Raw genomic sequence first — 17,058 nt, 5'->3', positions numbered from 1 at the left:
ATCCATTTTTATCCCTTTTAGGATTCTCCCTGGTACCCAGAAGACATCTTCTGTTTCTTTCCTCTCTATTGTCCTTGGTATATGACCGAGAAATTTAAACCAATTTGTGTATCAGAATAAGCAAAATACCAGAAAGTTAGCTAAGCTATGAAAATTATATAACCTAGTTCCAAAGCTAACCACAAATGACTTTTGGATTTTATACTATACTCCATTATTCATTCACTCTGTCTTCTCTACTATGAAGATTTTGGAGAAGTGCCTGTGTATTACAAATGAAAAGGTTTCCAAAAAGAAAAAAAAAAAAAATGAAAACAACAAGTAGCTGCTTTCTAACACCACCACTGTATTCTCATACAAGTATCAAGCACTTCTTTTTTTTAAGCGTATCATTTTGTGAAACGCTTGCTTATAGAATAGTTTCTTTGTGGCCTCACATGTTGTAGTAATTAGGAACAGTAGTTTCCGTTCAGGAGAGCATGAGGTAATGATGGCTTTCTGGAAGCAAACTCAGAAATAGTCACTGTGCCCAGCAGAACTCAAAACAGGCAGGAAAGAACTCAGGAACCACACAGGCAGAAACCTTACTTTTGTTGTATCTGTTAATGGGAGGTATGTGTGTGTATGTTGGGTTGTGTGTATAGGGATGGGAGTAGGTTTCACTTACAAAAGCAAAACTACAATAAAAAACCATTTTTCATTGTGGAAGGAAAGTTTTACATCAGATTTCTGCTTATCTTGGCATAGGAGACTGAGAGAAATTTAGTAGAGAATCTTTTACAACACTGGCTTTATGCTCTCACCTGATCTCACAAAGCACATTTCAGAAACCCAGATGGGAGCTTTTAACCCCTGGTGTGCATAATCAGCAACATGTTTAAAGGGATATATGGCCCCTTGCCTGACATTCCTTTATTCTATTGACATTGATCGATTTAGGCTTTTGAACTGTCCTCAGTCTCCAGCCCCCAAATCAAAGACTTCTCTCTGTCTCAGTGTTGAAGCACATTTTTGAATTGAAGAATCATGAACTCCCAACCTTTTTTGACTCTTTTCCGCTTTAAAATTTTAAAATTCCCCCTTAGGAGGCATTCAACACTGTTGCTGTCAAAATAATTGTTGTATAATTCCTTTTCAGGATTATTTATTGAACTGACATTTCAGTATTTTCCTTCCTCTTTCAGAAATTGATAACGGTGTGTCACAGAGACTCAGATAATACACGGTGCACATTGAAATACACATTTATTGATCTAGCGTATTAAACGATGAGAGGACGAATATACAAAGAGACAGTGGCCAGCCTATTTGACAATAGAATTCTGACTTACAAGTTCTGAAGCAACTAGTCCAAAATAGTCAGGACTTGGTCAATAACTACCAGCTTTCCTAATGTTTGCTTCCTTTTCCAGCTCAGAGCCAGAGAAAGCCCAATATGCTCCTCTAACCAATCACAAAAGGTGCTCACTTCCACTGCACCTGCCTTCAGCTTGCCCAAAGTTAACTATCTCCAAACTGCATTCCTGAAGACTTCCTGTCTTTCATTGTAAGGCTTCCCCACTCCCTGGCCTGACCTTGAATTTACATCAAATTCAAGTGATGTGGCTGACTGCCATAATATAGCAAACTGAATAGATAGCCTCTGTTTTTTCTCATTTGAGTTGTCTTTGTTTATGTCCAAAATGTTGTTAACTTAAGGACCTGAACCTATAAGGTCAAACAGCCCTGTAGGTACCTTAGAACACATATTAGGTCTTGAAAATAACTTTCAGGCAGCAAACATGAATTGCTCTTGTCTATCTGCCTTAGAAACAATTAGACTAAAGGTAGTAAGAAGTAGAAGCCAAGTTATATTGTTACTCTAACTTGTGTTGATTTCTACTTACATCTTTTTTAAAAATATTTTTTATTTTGATAAATGTTGGGGAAACAGGTGGTATTTGATTACATAAATAAGTTCTTTAGTAGTGATTTCTGAGATTTGGGTGTACCCATCACCCAAGCATTGTACACTGTATCCGATGTGTAGTCTTTTATCCCTCACTTTTCTCCTACCCTTTCTCCCAAGTCCCCAAAGTCCATTGTGCCATTCTTATGCCTTTACATCCTCACAGCTTACACACTTAGCAGCTGGCAGAACCCCCACATTGGCTCCCTGACTGGTAGGGTGAGAGCTTTTATGGTGGGAAAGGCCAAATGGAAGCCATTCAAGCTGTCTCTACCTAGAAAAATAGTAAATCAAACAATATCGTATCCCTGTAGGGATTGTGGAGATTAGTGCCACCAGCAAGGACTTGAAAGACACCGGGGTGATGATTCCCGTCATACCCCTGTTCAACGCTCCCATTTGGCCTGTGCAGAAGACAGATGGTTCTTGGAGAATGACACTGAATTATTGTAAGCTTAACGAAGCGGTGACTCCAATTGCAGCTGCTGGACCAGATGTGGTTTCATTGCTTGAGCAAATTAGCACATCTCCTGCTACCTGGTATGCAGCCATTGACTTGGCAAATGCCTTTTTCTCCATTCCTGTCCATAAGGCCCACCAGAAGCAATTTGCCTTCAGCTGGCAAGGCCAGCAATATACCTCTACTGTCCTACCTCAGGGGTGTATCGACTCTCCAGCTTTGTGTCATCATCTTATTTGGAGATTTTTTTGCTTCTGCAAAATATCACACTGGTCCATTACAATGATAACATTATGCTGATTGGATCCAGTGAGCGAGAAACAGCAAACACACAGGATGTATTGGTGAGACATTCTCATGCCAGAGGATGGGAAATAAATCTGACTAAAATTCAGGGAACTTCTACCTCAGTAAAATTTCTAGGGGTCCACTGGTGTGGAGCCTGTGGAGATATTCCTTCTGAGGTAAAGGATAAGTTGCGGCATTTGGTCCTCCTACAACCAAGAAAGAGGCATAACACCTAGTGGGCCTATTTGGATTTGGGAGGCAATACATTCCTCATTTGGGTGTGTTACTCTGGCCCATTTATTGAGTGACCTGAAAGGCTGCCAGTTTTTTGTGGGGTCCAGAATAGGAGAAGGCTTTATAATAGGTCCAGGTTACTGTGCAAGCCTCTCTGCCACTTGGACCATTTGACCCAGCAGATCCAATGGTGCTTGAGGTGGCAGTGGCAGATAAGGATGTTGTTTGGAACCTTTGGCAGGATCCCCTAGGTGAATCACAGCAGAGGCCTCTAGGATTTTGGAGCAAGGCCCTACCATTTTCTGCGGAAAACTACTCTCCTTCTGAGAGGCAACTCTTGGCCTGTTATGGGGCTTTGGTGGAAACTGAATGTTTGAGTATGGGTCATCATGTCACCATGAGACCTGAACTGTCCATTATAAACGGGGTCCTTTATGACCCATTTAGCCATAAAGTGGGTCATGCACAGCAGCATTCCATCACCAAATGGAAGTGGTATATACGTGATTGAGCTCGAGCAGGTCCTGAAGGCACAATTAAGTTACAGGAGGAAGTGGTTCATATGCCCATTGTATCCACTCCTGATACCCTGCCTTCTCTCCCCCAGTCTGCATCAGTGGTCTCATAGGGAGTTTCCTATGATCAGCTGCAGAGGAAGAGAATACTAGGGCCTTGTTCACAGATGGTTCTGCACAATATGCAGGCACCACCCAAAAATGGACAGCTGTAGCACTACAGCCCCTTCCTAGAACATCCCTGAAGGACAGCGGTGAAGGGAAATTTTCCCAGTGAGCAGAACTTCGAGCAGTACACCTGGTTGTGCCCTTTGCATGGGAGGAGAAATGGTCAGATGTGCAATTATGTGTTGAGTCATGAGCTGTAGCCAATGGTTTGGCTGGATGGTCAGAGACTTGGAATAAGCATGATTGGAAAAGTGGTGACAAAGAAATTTAGGGGAGAGATATGTGGATAGATATCGCTTAGTGGTCAAAAACTCTGATAATATTTGTATCCTACGTGCGTGCTCACGAATGGGTGACCTCTGAGGAGGAGGAGTTTAATAATCAAGTGGATATGATGACCTGTTCTGTGGACACCACTGGTCTCTTTCCCCAGCCACCCCTTTCATCACCCAATGAGCCCATGAACAAAGTGTCATGGTGGCAGGGATGGAGGTTATGCATGGGCTCAGCAACATGGACTTTCACTCCCCAAGGCTGAGCTGGCTATGACCACTGCTGAGCACCCAATTTGCCAGCAGCAGAGACCAACACTGAGCCCTTGATATGGCACCATTTCCTGGGGAGATCAGCCAGCTACCTGGTGACAGGTCGATTTTATTGAACCTCTTCCATCATGGAAAGAGCAGGGGTTTGTCCTCATTGGAATAGTCACTTACTTTGGATATGGGTTTGCCTATCCTGCATGCAGTGCTTCTACCAAGACTACCATCCGTGGACTCATGGAATGCCTTATCCACCATCATGGTATTCCACACAGCATTGCTTCTGACCAAGGCACTCACTTTACAGCTAAAGAAGTGTGGCAGTGGCTTCATGCTCATGGAATTCACTGGTATTACCAAGTTCCCCATCATCCTGAAGCAGCTAGATTGATAGAATTGTGGAATGACCTTTTGAAGTCACAATTACAATGCCAACTAGGTGACAATACTTTGCAGGGCTGGGGCAAAGTTCTCCAGAAGGCCTATATTCTCTAAAGCACTATCTAATATATGGTGCTGTTTCTCCCATAGCCAGAATTCATGGAGCCAGGAATCAAGTGGTGGAAGTGGAAGTGGCACCACATGGCATCCCCCTAGTGATCCAGTAGCAAAATTTTTGCTTCCTATTCCCACAACATTATGCTCTGCTGCCCTAGAGGTCTTAGATCCAGAGAGAGGAATGCTACCACACAGCATACACAGCTTAGCTCCCACTTACAAGTGACAACATACAATGCTTGTTTCCCCATTACTGAGTTACTTCACTTGGAATAATAGTCTCCCATTCCATCCAGGTTGCTGTGAATGCCATTATTTCATTCCTTTTTATGGCTGAGTAGTGTTCCATTTTATATATATAATATAAATAATATATATATAAATAATACATATATATATATATATATATATATATATATATATAAAAATGTGATTTTCTTTATCCACTCACTGATGGATGGGCATTTGGGCTGGTTCAATATTTTTGTGATTGTAAATTGTGCTGCCATAAATATGCATGTGCCAGTATTTTTTTCATATAATGACTTCTTTTTCTCTAGGTAGATACCTTGTAATGACACTGTGGGATCAAACAGTAGATCTATTTTTAGTTCTTTAAGGAATCTCCACACCATTTTCCATAATGGTTGTACTAGTTTACATTGCCACCAAGAGTGTAAAAGTGTTCCCTTTCACCATATCCACGCCAATGTCTATTTTTTTTTTTTTTTTTTTTTTTTGATTATGGCCATTCTTGTAGGAGTGAGGTGGTATCTCACTGTGGTTTTGATTTGCATTTCCCTGATAATTAGTGATGTTGAACATTTTTCCATATGCTTGTTATCCATTTGTATATCTTTTGAGAATTGTGTATTCATGTCTTTAGGCCGCTTTTTGATGGGATTGTTTTTTTCTTGCTGATTTGTTTGAGTTCCTTGTAGAGTCTGGATATTAGTCCTTGGACAGATATATAGATTGTCAAGTTATTTTCCCACGTCTGATAACTCTACTGATTATTATTATTTTTTTTTGCTGTGCAGAAGATTTTTATTTTAATTAAGTCCAATATATTTTTATCTTTGTTTTTGTTGCATTTGCTTTTGAGTTCTTGGTCATAAAGTCTTTACCTAAGCCAATGTCTAAAAGGGTTTTTCCAGTGTTATCTTCTAGAATTTTTATAGTTTCGGGTCTTTGATTTAGGTCTATTATTCATTTTGAGTTGATTTTTGTAATGGATGAGAGATGGGGATCCAGCTTCATTCTTCTACATGTGGCTTGCCAATGATCCCAGCACCATTTGTTGAATAGGGTGTTCTTTTCCCACTTTATGTTGCTTTCTTGAAGATCAGTTGGCTGTAAGTATTTGGCTTTATTTCTGGGTCCTCCATTGGTCTATGTGCCTATTTTTATACCATTACCATGCTGTTTTGGTGACTATGGACTCATAATATAATTTGAAGTTGGGTAATGTAATGCTTCCAGATTTGTTCTTTTTGCTTAGTCTTGCTTTGGCTATGTGGGCTCTTTTTTGGTTCCATATGAGTTTTAGGATTGTTTTTTCTGGTTTTGTAAAGGATGATAGTGGTATTTGGATGGGAATTGGATTGAATTTGTAGATTGCTTTTGGCAGTATGATCGTTTTTGCAATATCGATTCTCCTCTTCCATGAGCATGGGATGTGTTTGCATTTGTTTGTGTCATCTATGATTTCTTCCGGCAGTGTTTTTTACTTTTTCTTGTATAGATCTTTCAAGGAAAGGTCTTGGTTAGGTATATTTCTAAGTATTTTATTTTTATTTTTGCAGCTGTTGTAAAATTGGCTGAGTTCTTGATTTGATTCTTAGCTATGTTGCTGTTGGTGTATAATAGAACCACTAATTTCTGTGCATTAATTTTATATCCTGAAACTTTGCTGGACTTATTTACCAATTGTAGGAGTTTTTCTTGATGATTCTTTATGGTTTTCTTGGTATACAATCATATCTCAAACAGCAACAGTTTGAGTTCCTCTTTACCAGTTTGGATACCCTTTATTTCTTTCTCTGGCCTGATTGCTCTGGCTAGGACTTCCAGTAGTATGTTGATTAGAAGTGGTGAAAGTGGGCATCCTTTTCTTGTTTCAGTTTTTGGGAAGAATGTTTTCAGCTTTTTCCCCTCAGTATAATGTTGGCTTTGGGTTTGTCATAGATGGCTTTTATTACCTTAAGGTATGTCGCTTCTGTGCCGATTTTGCTGAGGGTTTTAATCATAAAGGGATGATGGATTTTGTCAAATGCTTTTCCTGCATCTATTGAGATGATCGTGTGTTTTTGTTTTTAATTCTCTTTATGTGGTGTATCACATTTATTGGCTTGTGGATGTTGAAACATCCCTGTATCCCTAGTATGAAATCTACTTGATCACGGTGGCTTACCTTTTTTGATATGCTGTTGGATTTGGTTAGCTAGTATTTTTTTTGAGAGTTTTTGCATCTATATTCATCAGGGATATTGGTCTGTAGTTTTCTTTCTTTTTCTTTTTATGTCCTCTCCTGGTTTTGGTATTAGGGTGATACTGGCTTCACAGAATGATTTAGAGAGGATTCCCTCTTTCTCTATCCTGTGGAACAGTGTCAATAGGATTAGTACCAATTCTTTTTGCATGTCTTATAGAATTCAGCTGTGAATCTGTCTTGTTCTGGTCTTTGTTGGCAATTTTTAAATTAACATTTTAATTTCACTGCTTGTTATTTGTCTGTTCAGAGTTTCTCTATGTTCCTAGAGGTAGATATAGATCAACCCTTCTAGGAGGGTTGTATATTTCCAGGAATTTATCCATGTCCTCTAGGTTTTCTAGTTAAAGGTGTTCATAGAAGCCTTGAATTATCTTTTATATTTCTGTGGTATCAGTAGTAATATCTCCCATTTCATTTCTATAATAATTGAGCTTGTTTGGATCTTCTCTCTTCTTGGTTGATCTTATTAATAGTCTATTAATTTTATTTATCTTTTCAAAGAACCAGCTTTTTGTTTCATTTATTATTGTCTTTTTGTTTGTTTGTTTCAATTTCATTTAGTTCTGCTCTGCTCTTTGTTATTTCTTTTCTTCTGCTGGGTTTGGGTTCGGATTTTTCTTGTTTCTTCAGTTCCATGTGGTGTGACCTTAGATTGTCTGTTTGTGCTCTTTCAGACTTTTTGATGTAGGTATTTAATGCTATGAACTTTCCTCTTAGCACTGCTTTTGTGTATCCCAGAGGATTTGATAGGCTGTGTTGCTATTATCATTCAGTTGAAAAAAATTTTAAGTTTCCATCTTCATTTCATTGTTGACCCTACAATCATTTAGGAGCAGGTTATTTAATTTCCATGTATTTGTATGGTTTTGAGAGTTGCTTTTGGAGTTGATTTCCAATTTTATTTCATTGTGGTCTGAGAGAGTACTTGATATACATTCAATTTTCTTAAATGTACCAAGACTTGTTTTGTGGTCTTTCATATGGTCTCTCTTGGAGAATGTTCCATGTGCTAATGAAACAAATGTATATTCTGCAGTTGTTGGGTAGAATGTTCTGTAAATTTGTTGTAGGGTATAGTTTAAGTCCGTTGTTTCTTTGTTGACTTACTGTCTTCATGACCTGTCTAGTGCTATCAGTGGAGTATTGATCTCTTAATATTTATTATTGTGTTGCTGTCTATCTCATTTCTTAGGTCTAGTAGTAATCATTTTATAAATTTGGTAGCTCCAGTGTTAGGTGCATATATATTTAGGATCAGGTTTTTTTTTTGTTGGATAAGGCCTCTTATGATTATATAATGTCCCTCTTTGTCTTTTTAAACTGCTGTTGCTTTAAAATTTGTTTTGTCTAATATAAGAATAGCTATTCCTGCTCACTTTTGTTGTCCATTTGCATAGAATAACTTTTTCCACCCCTTTAGCTTAAGTTTATGTGAGTTCTTCTGTGTCAGGAGTTTCCTGAAGACAGCAGAGACTTGATTGGTGAATTCTTATCCATTCCGCCATTCTGTATCTTTTAAGTGGAGCATTTATGCCATTTACATTCAATGTTAGTATTGAGATGAGGTACTATTCTATTCACCTTGCTACTTGTTGCCTAAATACCTTTCTTTTTCATTGTATTATTGTTAGATAGGTCCTGTGAGATTTATGCTTTAAGAAAGTTATATTTTTGTGTATTTCAAGGATTTATTTCAAAATGTAGAGCTTTTTTGTTTATTTGTTTTTAACAGTCTTGTAGCGCTGCTTGGTAGTGGTGAATTCTCTCAGCCTGTGTTTGTCTGGAAAATACCATATCTTTCCTTCATTTATGGAGCTTGGTTTTGCTGCATACAAAATTCTTGGCTGAGCATTGTTTTGTTTAAGGAGGCTAAAAATAGAACCCCAATACCTTCTCACTTGTAGGGATGATAGGAGGAAATGTGAGCTCCTGAGAATAATAATTAGGAAAATTTAGGACCATGGTCTTATATTTGGAGAAACCATTCAAAGACTTTTTTTTTTTTTTTTTTTTTTTTTAGTGAAGTGCATAATAAAAAAATACTATTCCCATAATAAAGAATATTTTGAGTTCCTTAAAAATGAATATTATGGAACTAACTAAACAGTGATGTTAGACTTTCCATAGTGGTTACATTATAACATTGTTCCTTCTTCTACTACATTTCTCCCTAAGAAACCTAAAGTTTCCCCAAGGAAGTTATATCGAATGATTTTGTTGAGGAGGTAGACAAAGAAGGAAAAATGAAGCTAGAGATCAGCTTTTAATAAATAGAAAAATTATTAATTCCTAACACTCTAGAATTAGATATATTTCTGGAGCAAGGAGAAGAGTTGCAGGGTAACAAAGAAGGGGTAATTTTGTTTTTAATCTTAAAAAGACAAAACAGAATATCTGTTGAAAATCTACTTTCTGAAAAATCTAACTTGGTTAATGTGCTATATATTTTTGTATCGTTATGATATTCTTCAGAATACTAAACTCAAAGATAACAACTTGATAGGAAAAGAAGGTAACTAAACTGTACTTAAATTTAGAAGTAAAATTCAGAAGAGAAACAAAATAATTAATGGAAGTTTATCAGGAATAACCAGAATACTGCTCAAAACTTGGCTCCTTTCAGTTCAGATAAATGAAACACTTTACCAGCTATCTGTAGGAACCTAGTTTTTAGATTCCTTCCTGGGCTGGGGTCGCCGCGAGAGACCACTCGACATGGAAGTCACAGCGGAGAGATTTATTGCTAGCGCGCTAGGGTCCTATGTCCGAAGTTGACCACAGGACCCTGAATGCTTGTTACAGACAGTTTATAAAGGCAAAAACCAAAAAATTCACAAAGCTTGAGGCGCAAGATGATTGGAGCAGGTTATGGCCTGAGCAAGATGTCTTACTCTAATTGGTTGGTTTGAACCTGGTTTGAACCCGCGCGGGGTATTTCCCGGACTTGTTCTTCTGTTTGAGTTCCAGGAATATGGGTGGGTGTTTTAGATAGCCACACGGACATCAGGCGGGTGCTTTAGATGGCCACCTGGTCGTTGGGTGGGTGCTTTTAGATAGCCACCTGGTGTGGCTTTTCTAAGCTTCTAAGTTTCTAAGTCTCTAAGTCTCTGAGCTTCTAAGTCTATAAGTTTCTAAGCTTCTAAATCTATAAGTTTCTAAGTCTCAAGTCTATAAGTTTCTAAGTCTCTAAGTTTATAAGTCTAAAAGTCTAAAGGTTTCTAAGTTTCTAAAGGCTCCTAAGTTTCTAAATCTATTTTCATTTCCTCCTCTTTTTGTGACCAAGAGGCTCAATCTTGAGCCTCCTCTTCTGTCCTGAGGGCTTGGTACTGTTGGGTCAGGACCATAGCCTGCACAATGTTTAACTTATCTTTAATAAAGGCAAGCAAGCGGTTAAGTATACACGGCCCGAAAGTCAGGATGAGCATGAGTAGGATAAGGGGGCCTAAGTTGGTGGAGACTAAGGTGCTGAACCAAGGGGACTGGTTGTACCAGCTTTCAAACCAATTTTGTTGAGACTCTCTTTCCTTTTTTCGTTTGTCTAATCTTTCTCTTAGTTTTGCCATAGAATCTTTAACCACTCCTGAATGGTCTGCGTAAAAGCAACATTGTTCTTTGAGGGCTGCACAGAGCCCACCTTCCTTTAAGAACACAATTTCTAGTCCTCGCCGGTTTTGCAATACAACTTCAGACAGAGAGGTTAGAGATTCTTCAAGTTTTGAAATAGAGTGTTCTATGGCTCTAAGGTCCTCATCCATGGCTGCCCTAAGTTGTTGCAGATGGTAGCTACCACGTACTAAAGCTGCTGTTCCGGTCCCAACCCCAGCTGCTACCCCCACTCCTAGCATTACAGCGAGGGTGAGTGAGACAGGTTCTCTTTTGGGTCTACTATAAGCTTTCTGTTCATACCGGAGGTCAAAGGAGTCTCCAGAGTGATAGTATACTCAGGGAACAACCTGTACTAACACGCAGTAGTCTGTGCTGCGGTTAAACGCTGCTGTGGATACACAGGGAGTGAGTCCAGTGTTGCAAGCCCACCAGTCTGTCCTGGAAGGGACCAAATAGTGATTGGAGCTAGGCACTGTCAGAATCTTGTCACAGAGATGCTGATGGCTAGTGGGCACCTTTCCTATACAGATTCCTGACCCGGAAACTTCAGCCAGGGTCAGCTTTTTATGCTGATCCCATGCACATCCAGTAGGATTAGTGGAGTTGGTGAAATTATTAGTGGAGGCAATGCCCTCATAATAAGGGGGGGCTGTCGCTAGGCACAGCCAACAAGAGGAGGTGGATTCTGGCCTGGTCTGGTTCAAGGCAAAGTAAGAGCCCTTTATGAGATTAAGGAGCCTGTCACCTAAGCCCGGAGAACTCAAGGGCAGGGTAGTGCCTTGAGGGGCCTTTGGCTGAGGGCCCTGAGGGGCCTCCGGCTGAGGAGGCCTTGCTTCTGGTAAAACTGGGTTTTGCCCTATTGAGACAGGAGCTGAGGCAGGGCTGACTGCTAGCCTAATTTGGATGGGGATCCCAAACAGTGGCTTTTGGTGTAAATATAGGCCCCATATTAACCCTGACATCCATCGGCCATCAGATTTCGCCGCTTTTTTGAATTTGATGCAGACCAGATTATAATCGGCCGAATACCGGGTTCTGGTGCAGGGCTTAACAAAGGACATGGATATGTACCATGGTGTTGTGGCCCATTTCCATTCTCCATCATTAGTAGTTACACAAGTCCAGCTAGCACAATACAGGGAAGTTATATCCCCGCAAGTTTGTTTCATTTTTCCTGTCCGGAATCCGGGGCAGGCATAGAACCCGTTCCGGCTTATGGACACCCTTCTAGCCTGTTTTCTCCATGCTCCCCCTTCCATGTTATCTACCCCTGCTACTTTATCTAGGTTGAGATAGAGGTCAGGGAACCAAGTTCCCACAGGGGCAATTTGTGAAGTCTCATATAGGACTTCATGGGTATTAAAATTAGTTACTCTCCAGGTTAGGTTAAAAGGTTGGTGGGGGTTTTTGGTGTCAGCGACGCGGGGAAGGAGGGATAGTAGTAAGTAAAGGGTTAGGTACGAGTGAGTCTTATCTTGAGGGGGTCCTCGGAGCGACGGAGTCTCCATGTCCCAGGTGGTCCGGGCGTCTCTGGAGCAGCCTTGGCGTGGGATGTGTGGATCCAAGTGGCGATTCCGTCAACCTTTATGGCTGTGGGTGTGGTCAGGAGAACAATGTAGGGTCCTTTCCACCGAGGCTCCAGTCCTTGAGAACGGTGTCGTCTAACGTAGACGGAGTCCCCCACCTAGAAGGGGAGGCTGGTCTGCGAATGTCCTGGCCGGTACAGTTCTGCCAAGGGGGCCCAGATTTGGGCCTGTACTGCTTGTAGTCCTTTTAGCCGGGCCTGCAGGTCAGTCTTAGAGTTGGAGGGAGAAAAGGAGTCAAGTAGAGTCGACAAAGGGGGAGGTCCTCCGTAGAGGATTTCATATGGAGTGAGCCCAAAGCAGTTAGGCATATTCCGGGCTCTTAATAGAGCTAGAGATAGGAGGCATCTCCAATCTTTTAAGCCAGTCTCTAAGGTCAATTTAGTAAGGGTCTCTTTATTGTTCTATTCATTCTTTCTACCTGTCCTGAGCTCTGGGGTCTATAAGCACAATGCAATTTCCAATTAATCCCCAGTATCCTGGCTAGCCCCTGACTTACCTGGGAAACGAAGGCCGGCCCATTGTCTGACCCAATTACCTTGGGAAGTCCAAATCTAGGAAAGATTTCTTCCAGAATCTTCTTGGCTACTATGTGTGCCGTTTCTTGCCGGGTGGGGTAGGCTTCTACCCATCCTGAAAAGGTATCTACAAACACTAGTAAGTACTTATACCCAGCATAGTGAGGTTTTACTTCAGTGAAGTTTACCTCCCAATAAGCCCCCGGGCGGCTGCCACGGGTTCGTATTCCTGCTGGCACTCGAGTAGCCCCAGCGTTCACCTGCTGACAGACCTTGCAGGCAGAAGTCACCTGTTCTATTAGAGTACTTGCCTTAGGAATTAGAAAGTCAGTTTTTTCAATCAACATTTTTAACTTCCGGCTACCTAAGTGTGTCCAGGCGTGTATCTGCTGGATCATAGCCATGGCTTCTTTTTGTGGGAGGACTGTCTTCCCTTCTTTTTCCCAGTTCTTGGTGTCCTTGTTTTCTATAGCTCCTATGGCTCTTGCCTCTTCCTGGTCTTCTGGGGTGTAGGTGTGTCCATCCTGGTCGGTTTTGTTGGGTTCTGAGGCTAAGGTTAGTACTTTTGCCATGGCTGCCTGCTTGGCCACGTGGTCTGCCTGTCTGTTTCCCACTGCAACTGGATCCTGTCCTTTCTGATGTCCGGGACAGTGGATTATGGCTACTTCTCATGGGAGGAAGAGGGCTTTTAATAAGGCAATTATTTCAGCTTTGTTCTTGATTTCTTTCCCCTCTGATGTTAGGAGACCTCTTCTTTCATAAATACTTCCATGGGTATGAGCCGTTGCAAAAGCATATCGGCTATCTGTATAAATATTAGCCTTTTTCCCCTTGGACAGCTCTAGGGTCTTTGTTAGTGCTATTAGCTCAGCCTTTTGTGCAGACGTACCAGGGGGCAGTGACTGTGCCCAAATGGTGGTGTGGCCATCTACCACTGCCGCTCCCGCCCTCCGGGTACCTGAGTCAAGATAGCTGCTGCCGTCTGTATACCATGTGTGGTCCGCGTCTGGGAGTTCTGTGTCCTTGAGGTCCTCCCGCGTTCCGTGGGTTTCTGCCAACACCTGCCGACAGTCGTGAGGGCTCAGTTGGTCTTCTGGTAGCGGCAGCAGCGTTGCAGGGTTCAGGGTGACCGGAGGGCCAAACCGGACACGGTCTGTGTCCAATAGGAGGGCCTGGTAGTGGGTCAAGCGTGCATTGGTAATCCACCGGTCCGGGGGCTGTCGCACTATGGCCTCTAGAGCATGTGGAGTAATAACAGTCAATGGCTGCCCAAGGGTTAACTTAGCAGAGTCTTTGACTAACATGGCAGTGGCTGCCATGATGCGGAGACACGGGGGCCAACTGGCTGCTACAGGATCTAGTTTTTTAGACAGATACGCTACCAGTCTCTTCCAGGGCCCTAATTTCTGGGTTAAGACTCCTTTTGCAATTCCTTGCCTCTCATCTAAGAAGAGGGTGAAAGGTTTTGAGGTATCCGGTAACCCAAGGGCTGGGGCAGAGAGGAGTGCTTTCTTTAGAGTCTCAAAAGCCAATTGATGTTCCTCCTGCCAGGTAAAAGGGGTGCTTCCCTTGGTGAGGGTATAAAGGGGGGTGGCCAGTTCAGCGAAACCGGGTATCCACAAGCGACAGAACCCAGCAGTTCCCAGGAATTCACGCACCTCTCTGGGATTCCGGGGCGGTGGAATGCGAGCTACAGTCTCTATGTGCCCAGGGGTGAGCCACCTTTTCCCCTCACTCAGTATGTACCCCAGGTAGGTTACCTTGGTCTGACAAATTTGTGCCTTCTTGGCGGATGCCCGGTATCCTTTTTCACCCAGTTCCTGGAGTAGATGCCTAGTACCTTGCATGCAGGCTTCCTTTGTGGGGGCCGCCAGGAGGAGGTCATCTACATACTGGAGCAAGGTCACTTCTGGATGCTGGGTCCGGAAGTCGGTTAGGTCCCGGTGGAGAGCCTCATCAAAGAGAGTGGGAGAGTTCTTGAACCCTTGGAGAAGTCGGGTCCAGGTCAATTGGCCTGAGATTCCTCTCTCAGGGTCTTTCCACTCAAAGGCAAAGAGTTCCTGGCTTTGGGGGGCCAGGGGTAAACAAAAGAAGGCATCTTTTAAGTCCAGTACTGTATACCAGCTGTAGTCTGGTTTTAAGGTACTGAGCAAGTTGTAAGGATTGGGGACCGTGGGATGGATAGCCACAGTTCTTTTGTTAATTTCTCTCAAATCTTGGACGGGCCTGTAATCCTGGGTACCAGGCTTTTTTACTGGCAGAAGAGGAGTATTCCAGGGTGAGCAACAAGGTCGCAAAACTCCAAGTTCTAGAAATTTGATAATGTGCTGCCGAATACCCATATGAGCCTCTCGGCTCATGGGATATTGTTTGATAGACACAGGCACCGCCGTGGGCTTTAGATCAATTATAATTGGGGCTTGACACTTGGCCCGCCCAAGTCCTCCCGTTTCCGCCCAAGCTTGGGGAAAATCTTGTAACCAAACATCAGGGAGGCTGGTGGTGACCGGGGTGTCAAAAAGCCGGTGTTCATCTTGCAGAGACACAGTCGAAATTTGGATGGGCTGGCCGTCTCGGTCTAACACTTGGGCCCCTGCCTCGGAAAAGTGGATCTGAGCTCCGAGTTTGGTTAGGAGATCTCGTCCCAGAAGGGGGTATGGACATTCAGGTACCACCAAGAAGGAATGTGTCACCATTCCTTGCCCAAGGTTAACTGTCCGGTGGTTAGTCCATTTGTGCATTTTTCCTCCTGTTGCCCCCTGGACCCAAGATGTACGAGAGGACAGGGGCCCGTTTGCCTTGGTCAAAACTGAGTGCTGGGCGCCCATGTCCACCTAAGGTGAGGACAGGGGCAGGTTTCTTCTGGTCTCTAGGACGCTTGGGGCAGTCCTTGATCCAATGCCCTTGTTCTTTGCAGTAGGCACACTGGTCCTTGTCTACTTTAGGCCGCCTCCGCTTCTCCCCCTGTCTCCCTGACCCTTTCTCCGTTAATACTGCTGCCAGGATTTTTGTCAAGTGCTTATCTCTCTTTCGGTCTCTTCGATCCTCCCGTTCCTCTTGTTCCTTCGCTAGCCTGGCCTCCCTTTCCTCAGGGGTTTCTCTCTTATTATACACTTTTTCTGCCTCTCTGACTGATTCCTGTAATCCATAGGTCTGGATCCCATCTAATCTTTGGAGTTTTCCTTTAATATCTGGTGCTGCTTGGTCTATGAACGACATGGCCACGGTAGCCTTATGTTCTAGAGCCTCTGGATCAAATGGGGTATACATTCGGAACCCTTCCAGAAGTCTTTCCATAAAGGCTGCCGGGTTTTCGTCCTTTCCCTGAATTATGGTCCTTACCTTGGCCAAATTGGTGGGGCGTTTCCCTGCCCCCTTGAGACCTGCCAACAGAGCCTGGCGATAGATTCGGAGACTCTCCCTACCTGGTGCTGTCTCATAATCCCAGTCCGGGCAGGTGAGGGGAAATCCCTCGTCTATTTCATTGGGGAGCTGGGTTGGAAGGCCTCCTGGCCCCGGCACATTTTTCTGGGCCTCCAGGAGGACTCGTTGCCTTTCTTCAGTGGTCAGAAGGACCTGCAAAAACTGTTGACAATCATCCCAGGTAGGCTGGTGGGTGAGGAGAATGGATTCTATCAATGAGGTTAAGGCCTGAGGGTCTTGGGAAAAGGGGGGGTTGTGAGTTTTCCAATTGTAGAGGTCGGAGGCAGAAAAGGGCCAGTACTGGATCGCGCGGTTGACCGTGCGAAGGGGGAAAAGGGAAGACTGCCAGGTGGGAGTGCCATCCGGGTCTTCAGTCCGCCGCAAGCGGAGACGAGGTGTTGGTGGCGGCGTTCTAGGGGTTAATTCGGGCGGGGTTGGAGAGGGAGGCGAGGTCGAGGGAGGGACCGATGAGGGGGCTGGAGAAAGAGTAGGGGCCGAGGGAGTAGTGGGAGGGATTGGGGATAGGGTAAGGGACGAGGGTGAAGCGTAAGGTGGAGGCCTCAGGAGGGGGTTGTGAGGAGGAGGAGGAGGCGGAGGGTCGAAAAGGAGGAGGTCTTGCTGAGTTCCATCAGGGAGGACTGGCTTAGGAGGATCCGGAGTCTGATTCTTTGGGGCTTCCATGGCAAGGAGGGTAGATTGGGATGGGGAGGGGGAATGAAAGAAGGGTTTCACCCAGGAAGGGGGGTTTCGGACCAAATCTTCCCAGGTGATTATGTAGGCC

This window comes from Chlorocebus sabaeus, chromosome 11 (genome assembly GCF_047675955.1).
Source record: "Chlorocebus sabaeus isolate Y175 chromosome 11, mChlSab1.0.hap1, whole genome shotgun sequence".
NCBI lineage: Eukaryota > Metazoa > Chordata > Mammalia > Primates > Cercopithecidae > Chlorocebus > Chlorocebus sabaeus.
Note: the sequence above shows the minus strand (reverse complement) of the source record.